We start from the raw sequence: 27,751 nt of genomic DNA on the forward strand, positions 1-27,751 counted from the left end.
TTTGGGTGTTGTGTCTTCCTCATTAGATTGGAAATTCCTTGAGGGCAGGATGGTGGAGTAAAAAAGTAGCTGCTCTCACCCTCCCCTATCAACCTCTGAAAACCCAGAAAATATCACCCCGGGGGGGAAAAAAACCTGGAACGGTTGAACTAGAAGAAAGAGTGGAATAGCAGTGCAGTAGCCCAGCAAATGGGTCTTCCAGTACCTCAGCAAAAATAAAGCAAGCAGCACTACACAGGGCCCCAGGGGTATAAGCACCCTGCAGCATTCATCTTAAAGGAGTTAAAGAAAGCAACCTAGAGTCAGCCTTGCTGATTCCAACCCAACACCAGGTAAACTATCAGAACCCTACAGCCTCCAACTGTCAACCAGGAGGAGATCCTGAAGCCCAGGTGGTAGAGCAGGCAAACACCAACACCTTGACCTCCAAGTGCCTCAGTGAGGGTGGGAGAACCAGTGAAAACCAGCTCAGAAAACCATCAGGTGAATTGGCACTCTACAGCAAAAGAATCTCCCAGTGCATTAGCAGAAACAAGGGAGGCAGCATTACAAGGGGCCCCAGGCAGATAAAGATGCTGCAACACCCATTTCAAAGGAGCTGAAGAAAGCTAAAGGAAAGGAAAAGCAGGCAACCTAGAATTGCCTGAAAGTTCCAGCCTTCCTGATTCCAGCCCAATAAGGTAAGCTGCCAAAATCCTACAGCCTCCAATTGCCAATATAAGAGGCCCCAGCACACAAAGCCAGTGACCAAGACCTAGGCTCCCACCACAAGAAGCTTGGGTCAGTGTCCTCTGCTCTGCATCAGGAGAGCTCAATCTCTATAAAGGCCAGGGAATAAAGAAACCATGAGTAAAAAGAAACGTACCATAGATTCATATTATGACAAGAGTGGAGATCAAGACAAATTCTGAAGAGTACAACATTGTTAACAAACCCACATCTACAACATCAGAAGGGAATATGAACTGGTCTGAAGCCCAAAAAGCCTTCCTAGAAGAGCTCAAGAAGGATTTTAAAAATCTAATGAGAGAGGTAGAAGAGTCCTTAAAAAATACAATTGGTCAATTGGAAAAAAAAGTACACTGAAGAAAACAAGTCCCTAAAAAACACAATTGGCAAACAGGAAAAAAAAAGTACACTGAAGAAAAAAATCCCTTAAAAATACAATTGGCCAATTGAAGAAGGAAGTACAAAAACTAACAGAAGAAAACAATCTGTTAAAAACTAGAATTGGACAAATGGAAACCAATGACTCTATGAGAGAGCAAGGATCAAACCAAAAAAAAAAAAACAAATGAAAACATAAAATACCTTATTGGTAAAACAACTGACCTGGAAAATCCATCCAGGAGAGACAATTTAAAAATCATTGGACTACCTGAAAATCATGATGAAAAAGAGCCTGGACAGTATCTTTCAGGAAATCATAAAGGAAAACTGCCCTGAAGTCCTAGAACCAGAAGGTAAAATAACCATAGAAAGAATACACTGCTCACCACCTGAAAGAGATCCCAAATTGACAATGCCAAGGAATATAATAGCAAAATTCCAAAATTACCAGATGAAAGAGAAGGTGCTGCAAGCAGCCAGAAAGAAACAATTTAAATATCATGGAACCACAGTCAGGATTACACAGGACCTTGCAGCTTCTACATTAAAAGACCACAGGGCATGGAACATGATATTCCATAAGGCAAAGGAGCTTGGATTGCAGCCAAGGATCAACTAACCTGCAAAAATGAGCATGATTTTTCAAGGGAGGAGATGGATATTCAACGAAATAGGGGACTTCCAAACCTTCCTCATAAAAAGACCAGAGCTCAACAAAAAATTTGATCTTCAAGTACAAGATTCAAGAAAGACATAAAAAGGTAAATGGGACAGAAAGATACAAAATGTTGTTAATAAGGGTGGACTGTTTACATCTCTACAAGGGAAGATGACACCTGCAACTCTTGAGAACTGTATTGTTATTACACCATGTTAAAGGAGTATATGAAAAGGGGGTGGATATTAGTTGACTTTGAGTAATGATAAAAAAAATTTAATCAACTGGGTTAAATGGATCAAAGTAAGTAGATTAGTCTGATCTTAGAAAATGTATTGAGAAAGGAGGAGGCAGACAAGTGTAAATTACGTTACAGGAAAAGACACCAAATCCTATTACAGCAGAGGGAAAGAAGGGAGCATGGTGAGCATTGTTTGAACCTTAATCTCATCAGATTTGGCTCAAGAAGGAAATAACATAATCAGTTAGGTACAGAAATCAAATTTGCCCTATAGGCAGTAGAAGGGAAAAGGGGAAAGAAAAGGGAAGGGGGATAGAAGAGAGGAAAGAAGCAGTAAGAGCAAAGGGGAAGAAAAGGTAAAGGGATAATAGAAGGGAGGAGAGAGAGAAGGAGGCCTTGGTCAAAAGCAAAACACTAGTAGGGGGAGGGAAGGAGAAAGGAGAAAGAAAAGCATAGACGGGGGAAAAAAGGATGGAGAAAAGACACAGATAGTAATCATAACTGAAAATTGAATCGCTATCCTTTTATTTTCTTCTGTTGAATTTTTTTTGTTCTTTCTGATGATTCCTCCTATTGCTTTTAATTTTTATTACAACCTCACTAATGTGAAAATATGTTTAATAGGAATGTAAATGTATAGCCTATATCAGATTGTGTGCCTTCTTGGGGAGGGTGGTGGGGAGGAAGGGGGAGAAAAATTTTAAACTCAAAAGCATATGGAAGTGATTGTTGATAAATCAAAATAAATTTAAAAAAAAGAAAAAAGATAATAAAATTAGTTGGCAAGTATTCCCAATGCCCTGTGATCAATTCCTACTCCCTCAGAATATTCCTATCCCAAATTGGGAATGAATCCCTGATGTATATAAGGGCTGGTTATATATGGCTAATAAATATGGGTGTGGGAATGGCTATTTAAGGGCACTTAACTATGTTCCAGCCACAATGAGAATCTGAGTAGAAAGTTCTAGCACAAATTTCAGAAGAAATACTCTTTCATCACCATTAATTTGGTTTGAGGTTCTATCCTCACTTTTCACTCATCTCTATGATGGGTCTCTGTTGTGTTTGTTCTTCTTTCTCCATGAGGTCCATGACATCATGGAGATGATGGAATGACTTGCAATTGACTTTGATTTGAGCGAGGGAGGGCCTTGGCAGGTCACCAGGCTTACTTTCTCCTCCAGAACCATCTGGGTCCAGTGGCCACATGATCATCAGGATGACAAGAGATGGTCCAGGATGCAATTTTATTCCCTGGCCCTTTTAAGCTGAGGATTCCTCTGGTTCTCACTTTGAGTGAGGTACCTCCCATTCAGTGAATAGCCCTCTTTAAAAAGAGATTCAATGGATGCCCCCTTTAACAAAAAAAAAAATCAAACTAGGAAGGGAAGACCTTCAGGGTTGCTGGCCAAAAGAAAAACAATTATTTATATTCACTCTGAGCAAGTATGCACAGAAAAAATCTGTGTCTGGGGTGACAAAGTTGAAAGAAACAGAAAAATCACAAAATTTCAGGTGAAAGAAATGCACATTGTACCTTTTATATCAATAGTTAATTATAGTGACTACTTCCATTGTTGACAAAGATTCTGCGTTTTCCTCTTTCCACCATTCTCCTTGGTTAAGAATATATCTAAAGGGTATTGAGTTAGAGGCCAGATGTATGATGAAGACATGGGACAAGTCTGAAGCTGCTTCTGATACAGGAGCTGAATGACTGGCCCTAGCTAATTGCCCCAATTCTCCCTCAACTAGTGTGCAGCTGATATTTCCATGGCATATGTGATGTGATCCTGGCAAGTCAGCATAATCAGTGCCCAGCAATCAACCTCAGGTCTAGGAGTTGCTGTCACTGGAACATAGTTTCCTCAGCTGTGAAGTAAAGGGGACTGAATGAGATGGCCCCCAAGATCCCTTGTAGCTAAGTGAAGTCAGAGTCCTCTTTCAGAGGAAGAGATAATTGAAGGGATTGGCCAAGAATATGGATCTTCATCCCAAATCTTACTTCCTGGTGTCTGGCCAGCCCAGGTCCTACTGGCCTTCTGAGTGAGTGCTTCCTGAGACCCACCAACAAATATGAACAGTCTAGAAGGCATCAATCATCTTCTTTAAAGCAAAACACACAGACACACACACACACACACACACACACACACACACACACTCAAGTAGCTACTCAAAAATCTGGTTACACCTCACTGACTTCAAGGAAAAAAGGAAAAATTCCTTATTGCCCTCAGACAACAGCCAATTTGAAGACCTTTTGTAAACTCCAGAACACTTTCTTGTCAGATCCTTAATGCAAGAGGATTTGGAGTAGGAAAGGACTTTGGAGAAACTATGTGCTTTTACAATGCCTCCATTTTACTGATGGTGAAACCGAGTGCCAGAGATGAACAAGCAAGAACTGGCAAGGCCCAGACACCCTAAGGAAACTGAAGACACAACACAAAGAACTTCACTAAGGCCATGTTTTACCTTCTGATTGATGGACAAAAGGCAACAAATTTATCTTCAAGTATTTTCTTCAAAGTCTGAGCTCATAAGAGCATGAACAGTGGCAAAGTTAAAAATCAATGAAACTTCAAATATATCTTACACAATATTTTTAGTATAAAAATGCAAATTAAATAGAAGCACAAAACAATCATGATGAGTTTATGTAAATATGTTTCATGTGATATTTTTATATATAAAAATATTTTTCAGATCTGTTATTTGTGAAAAGATTAATGCCAGATTGAATCACTGTATTGGACAAAGGCTCTACAAAGCTTATTTCAGCATTAAGTCTTTTACAGAGTAAGGTGCCATTTCCTAATTTGAAATCTTCTAGAGACTGGCTAAAAATAAAATGAAAGAAATCGGGGCTGTATGGCCATGAACCAACAAATAATTTGGCCGTAATGTATCATAAAACAGAAACCCGCAGACACAGATCTGTACACACAGGTACAAACAGAAAACAAAACTCAGTGATGTGCCCTTTCTAGTTCACTATCAACTGGATGAGTTTCCTTAGTCCATCAATGAATAGCTTCTTATCACTTTCCCATTCTTAAACACCATAGAGAAGATGATGACCGTGTTTTTCAAGATCAGGAGATCTTTCTTGAGGGAAAGAAAAATTTGCACTGGGTGTCTCATGTAGTGATAGCCGGCCTTTTTCTTCACCTTTGAGATCAGCAACTGGGTTCTTAAAGACATTAATTCCAAGGCCATTGGTAACCATGTAATTGCATTTCCAGGAACCATTGAGAATATGTTTTTTTCACTACAGTGTCAATTCTCTACCACAACCTTAGGAAATATTTTCAATACTCCATTTTTTTTCCCATTTATGCCTTCAACAATTTCTTGTAAGGAAAACAGCAGCACAGATGAGAAGCCTTGGGAATCAGACTGCTTTCAGCCACCAGTCAATAGGATGGAATTACAGGAATCCATTGAATATGAAGACTTGGGGGGAGATAATAGTATAAAAACAATTGCGCTAAACCTGAAGAAGGCAGATAGATATTATTATGGCCCAACTCCAATTCAGTCCTCCAATATGCAACAAGTCAGGATATTATCAATTCTTTTCAGAGCAGTAAGCAAGAGATGGAAACTTACACACCCAAACTAACACAGGTTCTTTCAAGTGATACTACAAGTGGTGCCATCACAGCCCTAACCCCTAGAGGAGCACTGCAAGCTATAAACCAGGTGGTACCAGATGACAGTCAGTTAGAACTTCAACACTTGGATTTGGCTGTGGGGGAGCTGAGGCATTTCTGGTACTGTTTTCCAGTTAACAAACCATTTCTAGAAGAAAAGGTAGTGAAGGCTTCCGGGAACCAAGATGGGGAGTGAAAAGGTAGCTGCTCTCACTCTTCCCTATCAACCTCTGAAATCCCAGAAAATATCATCCCAGAAAAAAACCCTGGAACAGCTGAACTAGAAGAAAGATGGGGAGCAGCAGTGCAGCAGCCCAGCAAACAGGTCTCCCAGTGCCTCAACAAAAATAAGGGAGGCAGAACTACAAGGGGCCCCAGGCTGATAAGTACCCTGCTGCGTTCTGAAAGGAGGTGAAGAAAACTACGTAAAGGCTTCCTAGAGCCCTGGCCTTGCTGGTTCCAGCCCAACACCAGGTGAGCTGTCGGAGCCTTGCAGCTTCCATTGTGAAGAAATCCTGAAGCACATGTGGTAGAAAAGGCAAACACCAACACCTGGACCTCCGAGTGCCAGAGTGGGGGGGGGGGGATACCGGGGAAAACAGCTCAGAAAACCACCAGGTGCCTTGGCACTCTACCGAAAAGGAATCTCCCAGTGCATTAGCAGAAGTGAGGGAGACAACACTGCAGGGGGCCCCAGGCAGATAAACACCCTGCAGCACCCATCTAAAAGGAGTTGAAGAAAGCTAAAGGAAAGGAAAAGTAGGCAACCTAGAATTGCCTGAAAGTGCCAACCTTGCTGATTCCAGCCCAACGAGGTAAGCTGCCAGAAACCTACAGCCTCCAATTGCCAACATAAGAGGCCCCAGAATGCAAAGCCAGTGACTAAGACCTAGGCTCCCAACACAAGAAGCTTGGGTCAGTACCCTCTGTTCCCAAGCAGCAGAGCTCAATCTTTTTAAAGGCCAGGGAATAAAGAAACACCATGAGTAAAAAGAAACATACCATAGATTCATATTATGAGAAGGGTGAAGATCAAGACAGAAATTCTGAAGAGGACAACACTGTCAACAAACCCACATCTGCAACATCAAAAGGGAACATGAACTAGTCTGAAGTATATCTCATGATATACTTAGAGAATCCTAGAGAATCTAGTAAAAAACTACCTGAAATAGTAAACTTTAGCAAAGTTGCAGGCTATAAAATAAACCCACATAAATCATCAGCATTTCTACATATTATCAACAAAGCCCAACAGCAAGAGATAGAAAGAGAAATCCCATTTAAACTTACTGTAGACATTATAAAATATTTAGGAGTCTACCTCCTGAAACAAACCCAGGAACTCTATGAACACAATTACAAAACACTTTACACACAAATTAATTCAGATCTAAATAATTGGAAAAACATCAGTTGCTCATGGGCAGGCCGAGCTAATATAATAAAAATGACAATCCTACCTAAGCTAATTTAATTATTCAGTGCCATACCAATCAAACTACCAAAAAATTATTTTATAGAGTTAGAAAAAATAATACGAAGATTCATTTGGAAGAACAAAAGATCCAGAATATCAAAGGAACTAATGAAAAGAAATGCAGAGGAAGGTGGCCTAGCAATTCCAGATCTTAAATTGTATTATAAAGCAGCAGTCATCAAAACTGCTTGGTACTGGCTAAGAAATAGGGAGGTGGAGCAGTGGAATAGGTTAAATATGCAAGACACAGTAGTCAATAACTATAGTAATCTATTATTTGATAAACCCAAAGACCCCAGCTTCTGGGATAAGAACCCACTCTTTGAAAAAAACTTCTAGGAAAACTGGAAAAGAGTATGGAAGAAACTAGGCATAGACCCAAATCTCACACCATATACCAAAATAAAGTCAAAATGGGTTCATGATTTAGACATAAAGGATGATACTATAAGCAAACTGGAAGAGCAAGGAATAGTTTACCTATAAGATTTATAGAGAACAGAAGAATTCATGACCAAACAGGAGATAGAGAACATTATGAAAAGCAAAATGGATAATTTTGATTACATTAAATTGAAAAGTTTTGCACAAACAAAGCCAATGCAACTAAGATTAGAAGGAAGGTAGAAAATTGGGAAAGAATTTTTACAACCAGTCTCTCTGATCAAGGCCTCATTTCTAAAATATATAGAGAATTAAGACAAATTTACAAGAACACAAGCCATTCCCCAATTGATAAATGGTCAAAGGATATGAACAGACAGTTCTCAGATGAAGAAATTAAAGCCATCTATAGTCATATGAAAAAATGCTCTAAATCATTATTGATTAGAGAAATGCAAATCAAAACAACTCTGAGGTACCACATCACACCTATCAGATTGGCCAACGTGACAAAACAGAAAAATGATAAATGTTGGAGAGCATGTGGGAAAATTGGAACACTAATACATTGTTGGTGGAGTTGTGAAATGATCCAACCATTTTGGAGAACAATTTGGAACTATGCCCAAAGGGCTACAAAAATGTGCATACCCTTTGATCCAGCAATAGCACTTCTAGGGCTATATCCCAAAGAGATCAAACAAATGGGAAAAGGACCCACATGTACAAAAATATTCATAGCAGCTCTTTTTGTGGTGGCAAAGAATTGGAAATTGAGAGGATGCCCATCAATTGGGGAATGGCTGAGCAAGTTGTGGTATATGAATGTAATGGAATACCATTGTGCTACAAGAAATGATGAACAGGCTGACTTCAGAAAAACCTGGAAAGACCTATATGGTCTGACGCTGAGTGAAGTGAGCAGAACCAAGAGGACTTTGTACACAATAACAGCCACATTATGCAATGACTAAGCATGTTAAACTGAACCCTTCTCAGCATTATGAGGATCTAAGACATCTCCGGAGGCCTCGGGGTGGAAAATGCTGTCCACATCCAAAGAAAGAACTATGGAAGTCAAATCGCTATCACTTTTTTCTGCTGAGTTTTGTTTCATGTTTCGGATGGTTCCTCCTATTGGTTTTAATTTTTACTTACAACTTCACTAATGTGAAAATATTTTTAATAGGAATGTAAATATAAAACCAAATAAGATTGTGAGCTGTCTTGGGGAGGGTGTGGGGGAGGAAGGGGGAGAAAAACTTTTAGCTCAAAAGCATATGGAAGTGATTGTTGATAAATCAATAAATTAATAAAATTGGGGGGGGGGAAAGAAAAGGTAGTGAAGATGAAGAGCAATTTGGAATGATTCCAAGCTACTAAGTTCTGCCCATTCCAAGAAAAAATTCAGAGATAGTGTATAAGTACAAATTTGGCAAGTCACATAAAAGAGATGCTGCAGACAGCCTATGGTAAACTTTACACATGGCAGTCCCAGCACCTGCTGAAGATGTGAACCTCCACTTGGAGGTTTTGGTCATTCTGATACCCTGGGATAAAGTTTTAAGTTAACAACACAGGGTACAGAGACCTCCAAAGAAAACCAGGTGCAGAGTCCCACCTACCCACCTCCCTCAGCATCTCACGGGGGAGGGGAAGGAACAATATAGGGTAAACCAGGGTAGAAGTCTGCTCAAGCAGAGCTAAAGGCCTTTTCTTTAGCTTTGGAGACCAAATTTCTTATTAAGCTTGTCTTGTTTAGAAACCCCCCCTCAACAAATTATTTTTACATTATATTGAGGTCAAGCACTGTTACAATGGAACTCTAGGAGTTTTTCTTTACCATGTCTTCCCCGAATTTCCCATCCTCGTCTCCTAGTAACTTCTCCCTCCCAGCTATTGCAGAGTACTGAAGGACAGAGCCAGCCGGCCAGGCACAAGCAAGTGCTCAGGCTCTTTTGTGAAGATGACCAGACACCCCTCTGTATGAGATGTTCCCAAAGCCCAGAGCATGGGGCTCCCAAGCTCTCTTCTGTAGAAGAGGCTGCTCACAAGTGTAGGGAGGAGCTCCAGCAGTTGAATCATTGGAGAAGCCTTTTGAGAGAGCTGAGAAACTTCTTGCTCAGGAGGAGACACATATTGTTGACCAGCACTGGATGATCACAGGAGAATAACAGACTGCACCACTTCCTGGTGGAGGAAAAATCCCAAAGTCTTGAAAGGATGAAGGAAGGAAGAGGATACTGCAAGCCAGAACAGACTATCCCAGCATATGCAAACCCTTAAGGACCTCATGCTAGTTTTGCAGGAAGCAGGCCACCAACTCAATGTGGATCTGCCTCAGGAAATTAAGCACTTGCTGAGAAGGATGAAGTCAGTGTTGTCTCAAAGGGCCACAATTTAAATGTGGTGGTTTTACATATATATCTATTTAATTCATTTTTCAAAAATTTACTTATCTTTAAATAGATAATCAAGTCATTCTCTTAGCAGAAAAAAAATTTGTCTCATAGAGATATACCAATATTTATTCAACAGACCAGGAGAATAATCATCTACCCTATCCATAACTGCCTCTGGCTCTGATCCACAGATGTCCACAGACATGCCATATCCAAATCAAAGGTAAAGATTCGGCCAAAAAAATCTGTGAAGAATCTACAGAGTCATAGCATTTTAATCCAATATTAATAGGACACATTTGCCCAAGGATGTAAAAAGCTGAGACAAAGAACTAAAGCAGGGAGTAAATTCTGGCCTAATTGCTTGCCTCTTTCCCCCTCAATTCTTTTCCCTTTATTCACTCTAGCCAAGAAACCAAGAAGCCCTTTGCCCCACACCACTGCTCTCACAAAGCTTTGAACTACATGATTGATCTGAGGGGAGACATTCTGTCTCTAGCCCAAACACAAATATGGGCCATTTGGTATTAGTCACCTATTTGAGTGAGCTGCCATATTTGAAAGCCATGACATGAGACTCTATTCAGGTGCTTTTCTGCCATTTTGAGACACATTGACAAGTTAGGTATTAAATATGGTCTTAACAGAGAGACATATTCAAGCTCTGCCTGATGACGGGCTAAATCCATTCTGATCTGAAAATTTCCATTCAAGAACTGAACAAATCATATTACCTACCTTTAAAGGCCAACTTTTTAGCCACAGCTTGAATTCCTGGTGGCAAGAGGGGGGAGGTTTCAGAACTGCATGGCACTTTCACCTTTCACTTGTCCCCTGGAAGTGTAAAATGGGGGAGTCTCAACAGTATAAGAAGCAAAAGCAAGAGTAGGAGCAGTCATCTCTCTCTACTGGACCCTGGGGCATCAGCTGAAAGATCTATGATTGACTCATCCTGCACCTTCTCCCTCCCCACCCCCTCCCCCGCCAGCAGCTCACCCATTGAAAGCAGGTTCAGGCCATTCACCCCCCAAAAAAAAACAGGTTCTATATGTGCTTGGTCCCACCATGTCACTTTTCCACACAATCAGCTCTCCTCTGATTCCCTATTACCTCCAGGAGCAAATATGAAATCTTCTACTCGGCATTTAAAGCTCTTCATGATCTGGTCCCTTCCTACCTTTTCCCTCAATAAGTATATTAAGCACCTACTTTGTGCCAAGAGTTGGTGCTAAGTGCTAGAGATACAAAAAAAGGCCAAAAAAAGATACTGGGACTTAAAAGAAGTCAAGGAAGTCAGCAGGGTTGAGAAGAAGGAGAGCATTCCAGGTATGGAACACAGGCAGAGAAAATATCTGTAGCCAAGAGATGGAGTGTCTTGTTCCTGGAAAAGTCAGGAGACCAGTGTCATCGGATCAGAGAGTACTGGGTGGGCAATAAAGTAAAAGAAGACTGGAAAGGTGGGAGGAGGCTAAGTTATAAAGAACTTGGTTACATGCTAAACAAAGAATTTTATGTTTGATCCTAAAGGCAATAGGAAGGCACTAGAGTTTGAGTGGGGAATGATGGCATCAGATCAGATCACTTTGGTGGCTAAATGGAGGATGGATTTGAATGAGGAGAGACTTGAGGCAGGCAGACCCTCCCCTCCCCCAGGCTACTTCAATAGTCCAGGTGGAAGGTGATGAAGGCCTGCCTAGAGTGGGGGCATTCTTTTACCAGTCTTCTACATTACTCTCCTCCATATGCTATCCAACATCACAAGCCACTTGAGGTTCCTATATCATGACAGTCTGTGTATCTCAGACTTTGCACTGCCATCTCCTATGCCTGAAATGCTTTGCCCCTCATCACTACCTTAGTTAAACAGCAGCAGCACCAGGAGGCCTTTTCTGGTCCATCCCCTTTCACCAGCCAGTTCCTTCCCTCTGAGATTACCTTTCATCTATGACATATACATATATTTCCCCTTTCAAATGATGGTCCTTGGGGGCAGATTCCATTTTCACCCTTATGTCCTTAGCACCTACTATAGAACCTGCTACATGGGAAGTACTTGATAAATATTTGTTAACTGACAAAAGGATGTCTAAAGTGACAAAGTTAAAATCAAATGAGCTCAAGCAACAAGAGGATGTCATTATGGCTTAACACTCATCAGCTCTGGAAGAAGATACATTGAAGTTAGTCACTTGCCAATACCACAGGCAGAAATCAATCAACCTGAACAAATAGAAGTATATGCCATAATTACTACCCTTGGCATCCAAACATATAGAAGGGGTACTTTCATATGATGAATGGCAATTCACACATAATGGAAATTTAAATCGTCTTCCTTTAAGTGGTGCATGACACCAATCTGGGTGATAGACATTGCCAGAAGTGAAGGCCATTGAATAATATGTGTCCTCACATAAAGTTATGGTTACCACTTAAAAAGGGCCAGAGCAAGATATTAGACCAGTTGCTAAAGCCCAGAGTGCTGATACCACCAACATTCATATCCAGTAATTTCCAGGTTTTGAATGAGGCAGTTTGGCCCAATATGGCCATATAAGATGGCAAGACTATGATAGCAATACTCAGGCTAACAGTCTTATTTTATTTTTATTTATTTAGTTATTTAGTTTTGCTTTTAGGCAATTAGGGTTAAGTGACTTGCCCAGGGTCACACAGCTAGTATGTGTCAAGTGTTTAGTCTGAGGCTGGATTTGAACTCAGGTCCTCCTGACTTCAGGGCTGGTGCTCCATCCACTGTGCCACCTAGCTGCCCCTAACAGTCTTATTTTAAAATATACATACATTCCCATCATGTTTCCCAGAGCAAGAAGAATTCAAAAATGCACCAGTGGTGCTGCGCATCAAGAAGGTTTCAGCTCATTGGGATACAGTGATAGCGGAAGTTCTTGAAGGGATCTTGGTAGTGAGTTTGTGCTATCAAGTTGAAATCGAGGAAGATACATTGAAAACTGATACACAATTTGACAGAGCAGTGATATTTGTGCAGAATATTTTGGTGGAGTATATGACACAGGAATCTTTGAGGCAATTATGTCCTAACATTTTATGAGATCTTAGCAGATTGACCTAGACATCATTAATGTCACCTTATTGGGCAGAGATTACTCCAAGAACCACGATAGCACACATTCTATTCTTCCAAAGAGAATGTTCAAAAATACAGTAGGGAGGGAAGGGGAGGATAAGAGGGAAAAATATAAAAAGTACACAGCAGAGAATGAAAGAAAATTTAGAAGGAAGCATAGAAAGCTAAGTAGCTTTGAAAACTATGTTTAGTACTTTTTCTGAAAAATTATACAATAAGCAAACACTATGAAATGTAAATTCATGGTTTTACAGTTAATCTTTTGTATTGTGCTATATGCATGGAAATGTTCTTTTGTCTTTATGTACTTAAGTTCAAAATAAATTTTAAAAAAATATTTGTAATGTGATAATGAACATTGTTATTTCTACTGCTAGTGAGCATCACCTACTTCTTGATGGAGAGGCTCTCTGGCTCACCAACTGGAGACTTTTCTTCCATAGTGTAAGCAGAGTTGAATTTTTTTCCAGTCCTATCCCTTTGGAATTTCTGTTAACCCAACTTGGAGCTCAATTTGATATAAAGTGAAATCAATTTTATCTTTCATTTTGCTTATACATGTTTGTTATTTTTCATTTCCTTTCATTTCAGTCCTGTCCAACACTCAACACTCAACCATTTAGATGAGCCAAGACACTTTTTTGAAAGTTCACACCCCATACTAAGAATTAACCTGAACCAAGGCTTATTAGTTACTGTGCATCCAAGGACCAAGGAACCAGAAGACTGAATAAGAACTGACATACTGCACAGAATCACAAAAGTGAGACATGCAATATGTATTACAGTCTGTCTTGGCCCCATCTAAGTGAGGGGTCAGTGAGAATAGGGAGGGATGCAGAGGAGGAGGGAAGGCAATATGAGTGTATGTAATCACTTTTCCAGTTTAGCTAAACCAAATTAGCAATGACAGCATCATGTGCTCTCCATCACCAACCCAGCTCCTGTAAAGTCAAGCAAAATACTAAGTTGATACTGGCCCTTTCCTTTTTACTCACTCCCATGCCCCCAACTTGATCTGTGACTCACTGACATCATACTTATTAACCACAAAGTTTCCTGGCAAGTGATATTTACCCCAAACCCTCCTCATCAAACCCATAACTAATTACAGTGATCGGGAGATGCATCCCATTCTCACTCTTCCCCCTTCCCTGCTCCTGCTTCTTTCAGTAGAAGTAGATGGCATGACCACAAGCTGGAGGAACACTGATCCATTCTCATCATCATTTTTTTTTACTAGACTTATAAGTTCATTAGTAAAGAGAGCTCCAGTTGAAGAAACTTCTACCAAAGTGGACACATACCTGTTCTGTAACTTAATCTCAGTTGTTTTGGGACACTGAGTAGTTAAGTCACTTGCCCAGAGTCACATAGCTAGCACATATCATGAAAGACTTGAACCATCTTCCCGATTCTAAGACTTGCTCTCTATCCACCATGCCTTATTACCCTTCAAGTTTATCTGGAGAGGATGAGTGCTTGTTTAAAGAGTGCAAGAAGGGTTTGAAGGAGACAAGAAAAGACCTACAGGATAGATGGCATGCCACCACATGAATGGACAGTAATATGGAAAAGAGAAAGCATACAAAATGGAGATTGCTCTATTATCGTTCAACTAGAGCTGGAAAGAAAGAGAATACTCAACCACATCATACAAGCATAGGCCTTTTGCTGCTCCCACAATGTTAGCAAGTCATCATTAGATTGTGTTCTATTTTCCAAAGACCAATCTATATGGGACTGAAGATTCATAACTTTCAGACATTTCTTGCCATCAGCCTTATTCTTCAGTGTGGTCTTGGGGACCCAGGCTTTCCTGGTATGAGAACACCTGGGAATATGAAGGAAAGCCTCCATTACCAAGAAAAGTTATGGACCACTGAAAAAATATGATGGACATAACCTCCATAAGCCAGAAATCCTGAAAGAAGAAAAAAAACAGTGAAGATTTTTGGAGTGCAGCTCCAGAGAGCTCAGAACAAGAGGATCAGAGCCTTGGTATTGTTAAGCGACAGCAGAGAATAAAAGAGTAAGAACAGACACCAGACGATAGCAGAGGATTCACTTTCCTGGTCTCAGCCAAGGAGGTCTCACTGATTTTTGACAGTGTTAGTTGAGAGACAAACACAGAATATATGTCTGGTGGAGCCTGAAAACCAAAAATGGGAGAAAGCCATGCTTAAGCAGGCATTGGCCTCTCTCCCTGCTCTTTGGACATAAGACTTCTCTCCCTACAATTTCTCTTTTTCCTACTACAAACACTCCTATGATCAAAAATCTCAGCCTTTTGTTTGTACTCCTTAATGATTTCATGACAGATGTGCTAGAATCTAGTAGAAGGATAAATACCCTTCACTAAATTTCATGAGGGTGAGGGCAATCTTGATAAACCAGCATAGCTCTACTAGACACTACAAATGCCTAAATATCTATATTCATTAGCAGAACTGCTTTGGGATTCGGACACCTTGGTCCTTCAAGAAGCTACCTCGAATAAGTTTTGGCTTCAAATGGGAAACAGTTTTATATTCTCAATGCATAGCCACATTTTGAGTATTCCTTTGCCTGGTTCAAAGGAATGTGAATTGTAAGGACTAAGAAATCAGCAGCTATCGTGGGGAGAGCTGGTGAGGGAGATTTCAGAACTTTGGAGCTATTGTCTTTAAGTGAGAGGATTTAGCCAAAATTGAGGAAGCTATATCCATCAAGGGTTCCACAACTCTGATAAAATTGCTTTTTACAACAATCTACAGCCCCTTTGAATGAAATGAATAAGATTGGGGAACTTGAACATTGAGTTCAGAGATTTTTTCCTAATCCAGAAGGCTAGGGAGGAGGGCAGATTAGCTACTTGAAAGATCAGAGAGAAATGACTTGTGAACAGATTTGCTATCTAAAACTTAGATCAGTTAAGAAGCATAGAAAAGTTGCGTGTTTTTAAAAATTTAATTCTCAAGCCAAACCAGGAGATCTTAACCAACTTTCAAAAAGTCACTTGCTTTCTAAGAAAGCTGATTTTCAAGGCTAACATGAAGGATTACCCATCTCCTTAGAGATCAGCTCAATTCTAGTCTACTCCAGAACAGCCTCCTGCCAAACCGCAAGGAACATAAGACAGAAAGTTAAAAAAAATCACCTACTCAAGGTCCTTCAAATATGAGTGAGAAAATAGAATCCCAAAGATGACACAGCAAAAAGTGACATAACACATATCCAAGGATAAAGACAGAAAACAGCAATCAATTCTGACATGTTCCTTTATGACCAACTCCTCAATTCTTAAGTCTTTCTTTGCATCTAAATATGTTCATAGAACACCTTGCCTTCCACTCCCCATTCCCACCTAAGTCCTACATAGTGTATTTCCACAGTCATCACAAGGTCAGAGTTTCTACCGGCACATTTATTTTTATTGTTATTTTCTTCTTGTCTTAATTCCCCCAATGACTCAAATTGTCTTCAAACCTGTGGTCCATTTCCCTATGCCCAATCTATATAGGACAGAGGTAATTTTTTTAAACTAATTCCAGACAATACAGAATGGTATAAGGAAAATAGTGAGACAGAAAAATGAGGACTTGAGTTGGTCAGAAACTTCAAGAGTTTTACTTAGTAAGAAGCCACAAACTTTAGAGAATAAGAATTTAATTACAGATGTGGGCATGCAAGTGTATGGTACCAACATCAATGCTGATGAGGATTCTGCTCCATCACCCTGAACTGGTTAGGATCACTAGCATACCAGAGGATTATTGATAGAGCTAATCAAATGTGAAAAGTGCCACAACACAGTATACATAGGTCAAAACTCTTCACCTTTAAAATGCCTAGACAGAACTTTGGGCAGAGAATATCAAGGAAGCAAAGCACTGAAAAATCAATGGCAACAGTGACTGAAATTGAAATGTTAGGACTTGAGATGTTTAAAGCAGATAAGAGCATTTGGCATCATGCTTTGCCAAAAAGCACTTCTAGCAGAACAGAAAGCAGAATCCTTTATGATATGAAACAAGAATTCTTAACCTGGAAGGGCTTAAACTTGGATGGAGTGGGTTGGGGGAGGGGATATCACTTTTTTATTTCAATGTAATTTATTTCCTTTGTAATTCTATGTATTTTATTTTATTTATTTAAAAGTTATTCTGAGAAAGGGTCCATGACTCAGAAAATTGCAGAGCTTTCTTGAAAAGACCTAGAGTCACTTAAGACTTTGGCCTATCCATAATCATAAACAAGAGGGCACTGGAGCTGTCCTGCTTCTCCTTACTTGGCACTGTTGTACATTTTGAATCAGGCCAGATCTCTAGATACCTTTGCCCTGAGGAAGTATGTCCACTCATTTTGGGAAATCCCATGCTGAAATAGAGCCATATTTACTAATGATTATGCAAGTCCAGCCTCCCATAGACAACCATATCAGATTCTAAAACCCAGGGCCACAGACTATCTATTACTCATCCTTTGGGCATTCATCCATCAGTGGTCTAAAAAAATCATGCAAGAAAAAAAAACAAAAAAAGGAAAAAATAAACAGTTAAGTACACCTCAACTCCTGAAGATATCTTCAGGGTGTTGACTCTAGACACACCACTAAAGAAAGTTTCTAGCCCTAACTGATAGAAGAAAATTAGAAATTATGCACCCAGCTTAAGAACTCTCAAAGTGATGGCATATACCCCTCGCTCTCCAAGGTCCCAGAAGACAAAGTTTGAGGGAGCATAACAAGCCTCAATCAACAACTTGATATGAAGGATAGCAGGAGGACCGAATGACTTCTTACTCACATGACCAGAACAACCATCCATAGGACCAAATTCTTTCTACTCAAGAGCAGATTCTTGCTAAACCATTGGAATCATAGATTTAAGGGTGGGAAGGAATCTGAAGGGCAAACTTTTTAAATCTCCTCACACAGATGAGGAAACTGAAGGTCAGAGAGGTCAGTGACTCATTCAAAGCTACACATGGGAAAGAGGAATAAAGTGTAGCAGTACCAGAATTCTATCTCAGGGCATTCGCCTGGAACTCAACACAGACAACAATGTCTTATGAAATATTCTCTCAAACTAGGGTGGCCAAGTGGCAAAGAAAATATAGCTAAATTTACAGAGGGCCTCTGGATTTTTTCCTAAGTTCTGCACAACTCCATGAAAGCAGAGGTTTTCTCTTATCTAAGCTTTAGCCAGAGTCTCCAGCTAGGCACTGAGAGTGCTACGTAGTAGGTACCAAGTAAAGGAATCTTTCCCACACTATGGCTGTAAAGTATTAAAGGAACCTAAACTCTTTGCTTCATTTTCCCTTGAACCCTTCCTAAACACAAGTTGGCGATGTGATTGTTTACGGTGCAGCCACTGGTTATTTCAGCGTACATGTTGTAGAGCATGAAATCCAAATGAACCCTATGAGAAGGGCCCTGAAGGATGCCAGAATCCTTCCCTTCCAGAATGTTACGCCCTCAACACTTGTTCCAAAGGACAAGAACTTAGCGAATGTACACCTGTTCTGGTGAATTCTCAGATACCTCCAAAAGCAGGTGGCAGATGGAACACAAACTACTTTGACTGAGCATCTTGTGGTCAAGATTGAGGCACTTACAATGAACAACACAACTCCAAAGAGTAAGACCCTGAGGGTAGGACAGAGCAAAGCCTGAACCTTTATCAAGGGGTCAAGGATTTTTCTTCATTGTTGATAGCACATGCCCAGCCCATCCTCCTGAGACATATGCACATATGTGTATTAGGTTTCTACTGGTATTGTGAGATTATAAGAGTGTCAACTTAGAGATTTAAGGGCCTCAGAGGCTATTTAGTTCATCCACCCCTCTATTTTATATATGTGGAAACTGAGGTACAGGAATGTTAAGTAATTAACCCAAGGCCACATAGGTAAGCAGCAGAAATGGAATTCTAACCCATGTCCTCTCACTCTGGAACCAACTGATTCTTCAGATGGACCAAATTTTGGGGGAAAAAAATTGTGCAGTTATTGAGAACCCTACCTAGCTGGTATCCCTAAGTGGAGCATTAAAAGCAATGTACATCAACCCCTTGCCTTTAATGGCCACCCACTGGGAAACTTTCTGGGTACTAAGGAACATCTTCCTCACCAATCATTAGATTTAATGAATTTCCAAGGGTACTACTGCATAGCAATCTAGTAGAACACCATAAATATACAGATGGGTACTGAATCCTGAAGGAATCAAGTTACTCCAATCCCACAGGTAGAAAGATAGCATTCCTTTCACTTTATCCTATGTTCTAGCTCTAAAATCCCCTCAGGTTTTAGAGCAAGTAGACTTTGTTCTCATAGAGTTTTTCTATATATTCTTACCACCTCTTCTTAATCTTTTCCTCTTCTGTTAAGTCCCTACCATTTTTTTCTGGGATTTAAGAATGCAAGATCTGATGTCTATTCAACATTTAGCCTTGAATAAATATTATCAATACATGATAAGTCATATCTGTCCAGGGCCCACAATCTTAACTTCCTTGTACCAGTTTAAGCACACCTAAGCCTTGCTGAAGCAAATTTGAGTTGACCAGCTTAAATGTCTTGATTCACAAGCTTTCTGCCTTGAAAGTGAAAGAGTCTTAACAACCTTACAGAGAATGGACCATTCATAAAGTTGTTGACTAAGGCATTGATTCTATTGAAGTTTTCTTCTGACTAGGGGGAAAGGGCTAGAGGACTAAAGGCAGTGGTTAAAAAAAAATCACTGGGAAAGGCCATATGGAAAACTTTGCTGTTGGCTATAGACTGACTCCATAAACATGAACCCAGTCTAGGTTTTAAATAGTTTTTTTTTAAATGCTGATACTAATCCATCTCCAGAATAATTCTGCCAGGTATATAGAATGATTCAGCCACATCTTCTAAGGAGGCTATGAAAAAATACTTGCAATTCATTTGACCATAATTGTCACCCATTAGGAAACTTTCTGGATGCTAAAGAATAGTCCATCCTAGCCACTAGAATCATATACTAGAATCACAGAAGGAAATGTAGGAATATATTGTAACTTCCTCATTACACAGATGAGGGTACTGAACCAAAAGGTAGAAAATAAGTTATTCAAGATTCCACAGATAATTTTTTAAATCACAGGGATATCACATTCTACCCTGATAGGTCTTTGAATATTAGGACAGATAGACTTGAATCTACCTAGGATCTATATCACACATTTCACTATTTCAAAGCTCTCAGAGGTACCAATGACCATTTGTGACCTCAGATCTCACAATTCAAGACAAAAAATCAAGGAGAGAGAGAGAATGAATTAGAGCAAGAAAGAGGAAAAAATGTCTTAAGAAACAAGTTCCTGGTTTCCCTTACTCAGCCTGGTATTTCCATTCTATAGAAGATGAGACAGCTTATTGATGGACAAAGTTGTGGTCAGGTCATGTTAAATTTTAGCTCAGAATAAGGTTACTAGTATCATCATATCCCTCTTTGATGGGAACCAGCAGGACCTGAGCATAAAAGATCAACTTCAAGTGGGATTGAACATGTGTGGTGATATTTTTTGTACTCCCAGGCAGCCTGAAGTGCAGGCTTCAACTCCAATTGCTCAGACTTCATAGAACCGGAGAATCACCATAAGCTTTCTGGAGCACTTGTTAGAGGAAAGAGAGCCCAGGCTCTCAGGGTAGGAATCTGCCTTGCTCTGATTCCATACACTAACCTAGCTATCTTCAGATACATGGATAACTTCCTAAGACCCTACTGTACAGGACATCAGTTAAGCTCAGCCTAGAGTCTCTGGTGAACATCCACTGATGCTTGGAAGACTATCAAGGGACATGTACCTCCTAGGAAACAATACCAGAAATTAAGTAAACTGAGCTTTTTGCTTACATTCTGAAGCCAATTTGGGGCTATGATGACATATAAAAAAAATCTTTTGACTATTTAGAAAAGTATTTTTGGTTACTTTTTATGTCAGCCAATTTTTTAAAATTATGTTTTAAACCAAATAATAAGGACATTTTGCAGGATATTATTGCCTCTGTGATAGACTTCAGATCTAGCCCTCTAGGAGGGCTACCAATATTGCTCTAAAAAGGAAAGTTGTGGTTACTAGTTTCCTTTGCATTGTGAAAAATGCAGGGTTTTGGAATTTAATCAAAAGACACCCACATAGTGCATGTATCCCCAAGGATGTTGATTTGGAAAAAGTAAGGCTAAATGTGAGATCCTTATGGGGGAAAACCATAAAAACACAGTAAGAAGTGAAAGCCATTACTTAAACACTTACTGGTAAAAACCATAACTTAGATACTATGACCATAACTCAGATAATATGATTAGTGAAAGCCATAACATGGACACATAACATGAACTGGTGTTCATGACCAATACACAACCCTATGTTTGGGCATTTACCCAACAGCCCTGGCTTAACACCCAACTTGGAAATGAACTCATTACTAATATCCAGCAACCCACAGTGAAGCACACTATAGCTCCTCCTCCCTTTGTCTATAATTATCACTAGGCTTTCCTGGGTCTTTGCAGAGATCAATCCACTATTGAGACTTTCATCTAGCAGCTACTCCAGACTGCCCCCATTGTAAGAAACCCATTATGATCGTTAATCTATATAATCATAATGAACTCCCACCCCCTTTCTTAGGTATCAAACTTGCCCCACTGTTTGGGGGAGGTACAGGATTCCCTAAGTGGGGGATTCTGCACCTTACACTAAAGCAGAGAGGGGCCTCTAACAGTTTGCTTTTCTCTCCTTCTGCTGGACAGTGTCTCAATCACATCAATAAACCAAGAACACCTTGGCCTCTATATCACTGAAAGTATGTGTGGAACCTTGTAAATTACACTGATCTAGGAAGAATCATAAAACATTTTATGGCTGGCCAACACACAAGTAGAAAATGGCAGCTCTCTCAAACAATTTATTCTAAATTCATGACATGTAGCTAACTACTCAGCTGCTACCTTCTAGCATCAAATTTTCAGAAGAACTGGACATTATTGTTTGGTTAGAGACAAGTCTAAACTTCTCTGTTCATTGGACAAATGTTTTTTGAATGACCTTTCAGAGTATAGCACAAGGCACGGACCTTAGGTAGTTCAAGTATGTCTCCTTTCCCACAATCACACCTGCCCATCCACACAACTAGCTCTAACTTGAAAGCAAGGAAAAAGGTAGTTGGTACATGACAAATGAGCACTATTAGAGCTAGGTAGAGATCTAAGCTATACACCATCAAGCAGGAAACATGTTGGGGGTGGGGTGGGAAGGAAAAGTGTTCATGGACACTAGCCACCTTTTCCATCAGGCAAAACCACATGTTGAGGAAAGTTACCTTGCCAGGGTGTCAAGCCAATCATTTCTATATAACCATCTGTAACAATTATCCTCTTAATCATTGGGCATTTACTTTGCTTTCATTTCTTCACTGTCACAAGAAATATAGCTAAGAATATTTTGGTGTATTCAAGACCTCTTATCTTTGAGCTCCTTGAGCTATATGTCTAATACTGAGGTTTGGGAGTCCTAGAGTAGAGACTTTATCATTCTAAATCGCTTTCTTGAATGATTGGAATAATGCTACAGTTTCAAAAGTAACTCTGCGTCCCACCTTACCATAGTCCATTAAGTACTAGCCATTTCAGTTTTAGAGTCACCTTTGTTGGTTTGTTGTAAGGTGTTTTGATTTGCATGTCTTATTGGCAATTTGGAACAATTTTGCCACATGTCCACTTTCAGTTTTTCTAAGAAAAAAGGTGTTCCTTTCCTTTGATCACTTGTTGAATTTAGGAAGAGTCATAGGGTGATGAGAGCCATTCCTCAAGGCATCACAAAGTACTGCCTCAAGCTGCTGTAATCCAGGTCAAATGTCTTACCAACTAGGGTGATATATAGATACAGATATATGCAATACATTAAATAATATAAGTTATAGATATATGTATATTTTTAAGGAACGAGTGCTTTTCTTGCCTGAAAAGAAGAGGCCATTTAGGAAGAAAACTCATACCTTTGAGCCAGCATGGCAACTTCATCACAAGAAGTTTTACTGAAGGCAAGTCAGAAGAAGCAAGATTGGGCCCTGGACCTCATGTCAGAAAGGAGAGCTTGGGCACCTGAAGGCAAAGACAGCAGCTTTACAATCATCCCTAAGCACTCCAACAGTGAATACCAGAAAGTTAGTCCACGAGGAAAAGCTACCACAGAATGGTGAGGGAGGGATAGAGAAAAATGCAAAGAGAGAGAGAGAGAAAGATTCTGATCTGAGAAGGTGCATAAAATCTCCTTCACCAGGCAGAAGGAGGACAGAAGGAGCAACCACTCAGAGCTCATCTGCTCAGGATGAGCCCCAGACAAAGAAGAAGAAAGTCCATGGGGATTCACTCCTCCCTCCTACATATGTTGCTTATATTCCTCCTGCAAAGCTCAGGAGGATGCAAGAACAGATTACTGATAAAAACAGCTTAGAGTACCAAAGGATGAGCTGGGAGGCCTTGAAGAAGTCCATCAATGGTCTTATCAATAAAGTGACCATTTCTAACATAGGGATTATCATTCAAGAACTCCTTCAAGAAAATATAGTTAGGGGAAGGGGATTGCTGGCTCGATCTCTTTTGCAAGCACAAAGGGCATCTCCAATCTTTACCCATGTCTATGCAGCCCTAGTGGCAATCATCAACTCCAAGTTCCCCAGCATTGGAGAACTGATCCTAAAATGGCCAGTTGTCAATTTTCAAAAAGGCTTTCAAGGAAAAAAGCAATTTTGGCTAATAAGGTGTACAACAAATTTTGAAGAAGTTAGACAGAGTGTGGCATGTTAGCAACAAGAGTTTTACAGAGCCATTAGTGAACAAGACAAAAAAAAACTTTATTAATGGCCTAGCAAGGCAGGGTGTCCCACAGGTGGGCACACCCTTGAGGCATGAAAGTCCAGCCTTTTATTCCCTGCCCCAAAACTCAAGTCCCTCCTCTGATTCCTCTTAGGCTGGGTAGTTCAGAGGTTACAGCCTGCCCAAAGCACCTAATCTCCTCATGGCGAGTCTATTACAACTCCCATTTCCACAAAGAAAAGAAACAGACAAAACAGTTGAGAAAAAGAAAACAAGTGAAAAGAAACACATGAAAAATAAAATGGAAAAAAGACAGCAAGAGACAAGTGAAAAAGAAATCAGAAAAAAATTTCAGACTGAAATTTAAGAGATTCAAATTGGAGAGAAAACTCATCAAAATACACCCTGACAGAGACACTATCACAGAAGGAACCAATTTCAGGGTTTTAAAGGACAGGATCTTAATAAATAGCTAGAAGCCAGAAAATAAATCAGATGATAATCAAGAAGAGGAGATAAGAAGGAATTCTCTCTGAAAATGAAAGAGAAAAATACCAAAACAATGAAACTGAGAATCCTAGGAGGGAAGAGAGATCAAAGTCAAGAGAAAGGAATAGAAGTGAGCCAAACCCCAGAGATGAAGAAGATCCACATTGGAATGGTGCAGAAGTTTGCAGAAAAGGAATCTGAAAAACACAGAAGTTCTGAGCAGTCCTGAGAGTCGAGGAAGAATCATGACCTGCAAAGAGAAATCTCTCCAGCAGGGCAAAATTGATATTGACATGCTTTACATTGCTTTACATTCAGTCTAAACCAAATTTTTTTCATATTTATTGCTGAACTTTATTTCAAAAAACCTTTGTATAAGTACTGATTTGTATTACACATTTTTAAGAGGTTTTCAGTGACAGGTGATTTATAATTAATTCTCCCCCCCACCAAAAAAAAAGCCCCCCTTGGTTCAATATATTTGAAGAGAGCCTTGAGGGGTGGAGCCAAGATGGCTGAGTGAAAGCAGTGACTTGCTTGAGATCTCCCCCAAAACCCCTCCAAATACCTGTAAAAAAAATGGCTCTAACAAATTCTAAAGCAACAGAATCCACAAAAAGACAGAGTGAAGCAAATTTCTAGCCTAAGACAACCTGGATGGTTGATCAGAAAGGTATATCTCACAGGGTAGGGAGCAGAGCACAGTGCAGCATGGGCGTGCAGGCTTCAGAGAACCTGGAGCAGGCCTCAGAGGACTGAATCTCGGGCAGCTGTGGTGGCTTCCAGACTTCTCAACCCCAAAACACCAAAGACAACTTAGAAAGTCAGTGGGAAAAGTCCATTTCTGAGGCACCGAGAGAGGCTAGGTCAAAGCCAGCTCCAGAGCACAGAGCTTGGGCCCGGGGTGGTGGCTGCATCCTGAGCTTCTGGCCCACAGACTGAAGGGGAATTGGGTAGCTGCTCAGAGGGGGATTTCAGGGATCTATTTGCCAGTGGTGAGGCAGGAATCTCATGCTTTGCCCCTGCTTGGATCTGGGTCACAGTTCTGGGAGGCTGTCCTGAGGCAAGGAGGAGTGCTGGCATGGTGGAGCTTGTAGTGGCAGTGCAGAGAAAACCTTCTTCACAGTTCCAGTACAGAAAGGAGTGCTTGTGGTCACTAATAGACCAGAGTACAGGCCAGGAAAGGAGTAAACACCTCTCCCCCTATCATTACCACCTTGGAAGAACTGAAAATTTACAGGTCCCTACAAGTATCTCTGAAAACAACTGTACAAACTCCCGAAGCTTGGGACAGTACATTCTCCACATTGGAAGCAGACTCTTACCTTAACAAAGAGTTTAAAACTCAAGTAATTGGCTGGATTATGAGCAAGCAGCGCAAAAAGAGTCACACTATATTATATACAACCAGAAGAAGACAACAAAGTCAAAACTCCTATATCCAAAGCCCCCAAGAAAATATGAATCAGGTCCCAGGCCTTGGAGGAGCTCAAAAGGGATTTTGAGAAGCAAGTAAGAGAAGTAGAGGAAAAACTGGGAAGAGAAATGAGAGTGATGCAAGAAAATCATGAAAAACAAGTCAACAGCTTGCTAAAGGAGACCCAAAAAAATACTGAAGAAAATAACACCTTGAAAAACAGCCTAACCCAAATGGCAAAAGAGGTCCAAAAAGCCAATGAGGAGAAGAATGCCCTGAAAAGAAAAACTGGCCAAATGGAAAAGGAAGCCCAAAAGATTACTTAAGAAAATATTTCTTTAATTTGTTTTTTTGTTTTGTTTTCTTTTTTGGCTAGGCAAGGGGGTTAAGTGACTTGCCCAGGGTCACACAGATAGTAAGTGTCATGTGTCTGAGGCCGGATTTGAACTCAGGTCCTTCTGAATTCAGGACCAGTGCTCTATCCACTGCACCACCTAGCTGCCCGGAAAATACTTCCTTAAAAATTAGAATAGAGCAATTGGAAGATAGTGACTTTATGAGAAATCAAGACACTGTAAAACGAATCCAAAAGAATGAAAAATTAGAAAACAATGTGAAATATCTCACTGGAAAAACAACTGACCTGGAAAATAGATCCAAGAGAGAGAAGTTAAAAATTACTGGACTATCTGAAAGCCATGATCAAAAAAAGAATCTAGGCATCATCTTTCAAGAAATTATCAAGGAAAACTGCCCTGATATAGTAGAACCAGAGGGCAAAATAGAAATTGAAAGAATCCACAGATCTCCTCCTGAAAGAGATACCCAAAGGAAAACTCCTAGGAATGTTGTAGCCAAATTCTGCAGTTCCCAGGTCAAGGAGAAAATATTACAAGCCGCCAGAAAGAAATAATTCAAATATTGTGGAAACACAATCAGGTTAACACAAGATTTAGCAGCTTCTACATTAAAGGACTGCAGGGCATGGAATATAATATTCCAGAGGGCAAAGGAGATAGGATTACAACCAAGAATCACCTACCCAGCAAAACTGAGTATAATCCTTCAGGGGAAAAAATGTTCATTCAGTGAAATAGAGGACTTTCAAGCATTCTTGATGAAAAGACCAGAGCTGAATAGAAAATTTGACTTTCAAACACAAGACTCAAGTGGAACATAAAGAGGTAAACAGGAAAGAGAAATCATAAGAAACTTATTAAGGTTGAACTGTTCATATTCCTGCATGGAAAGATGATATTTATAACTCATGAGACCTTTGTCAGTATTAGGATAGTTGGAGGGGGGAAAATTATATGTATGTAGACAGATGGGTAGATAGATGGGTAGAGGGCACAGGGTGAGTTGAAAATTAAGGGGTCATATCTGGAGAATAGAATTAAGGGATGAGAGAAGATTATACTAGGAAAAGAAGAAAGGTAGAGGTAGAACAGGGTAAATTATATCACAAACATAAAACAGAAAAGAAAAGGCTTTTACAGTGGAGGGGAAACGGGGGAAGGTGAGAGGGAATGAATGAATCTTATTCTCATAGGATTTGCCTTAAGGAGGGAACATACACATTCAATTGGGTATGGAAATCTGTCTTACCCTACATGAAAATAGGGGGAGATGGGGATAAGAAAGCAGGGGGATGATAGAGAGGAGGGCAGATTGGGAAAGGGGGTAATCAGAAGCAAATTCTTCTGAGGAGGGACAGGGTCAAAAGAAAGAACAGAATAAATGGGGGGGGCAGGATAGGATTAAAGGAAATAGTTTTTCACAACATGTCTACTACTGAAGTGTTTTGCATAACTGCATACGTATAACCTATATTGAGTTGCTTGCCTTTTCAATGAGGGTGGGTGGGGAGGGAGGAAGGGAGAAAATTTGGAACCCAAAGTTTTAAAAATACACATGTTTAAAAAAAAGGTTTTCACATGCACCTGGGAAATAAGAAATACAGGAAATGGG

The 27,751-nt window shown here is 40.1% G+C and overlaps 1 pseudogene; it reads right to left on the reverse strand.

Moving 5' to 3' along the window:
* Window positions 1-5,030: 5,030 nt before the first annotated feature.
* LOC110209014 (nicotinamide phosphoribosyltransferase pseudogene) overlaps window positions 5,031-27,751 on the reverse strand; it is a 36,071-nt pseudogene continuing 13,350 nt past the window's right edge.

The sequence above is a fragment of the Phascolarctos cinereus genome, unplaced genomic scaffold (genome assembly GCF_003287225.1).
Source record: "Phascolarctos cinereus isolate Bilbo 61053 unplaced genomic scaffold, phaCin_HiC Scaffold_1;HRSCAF=81, whole genome shotgun sequence".
NCBI lineage: Eukaryota > Metazoa > Chordata > Mammalia > Diprotodontia > Phascolarctidae > Phascolarctos > Phascolarctos cinereus.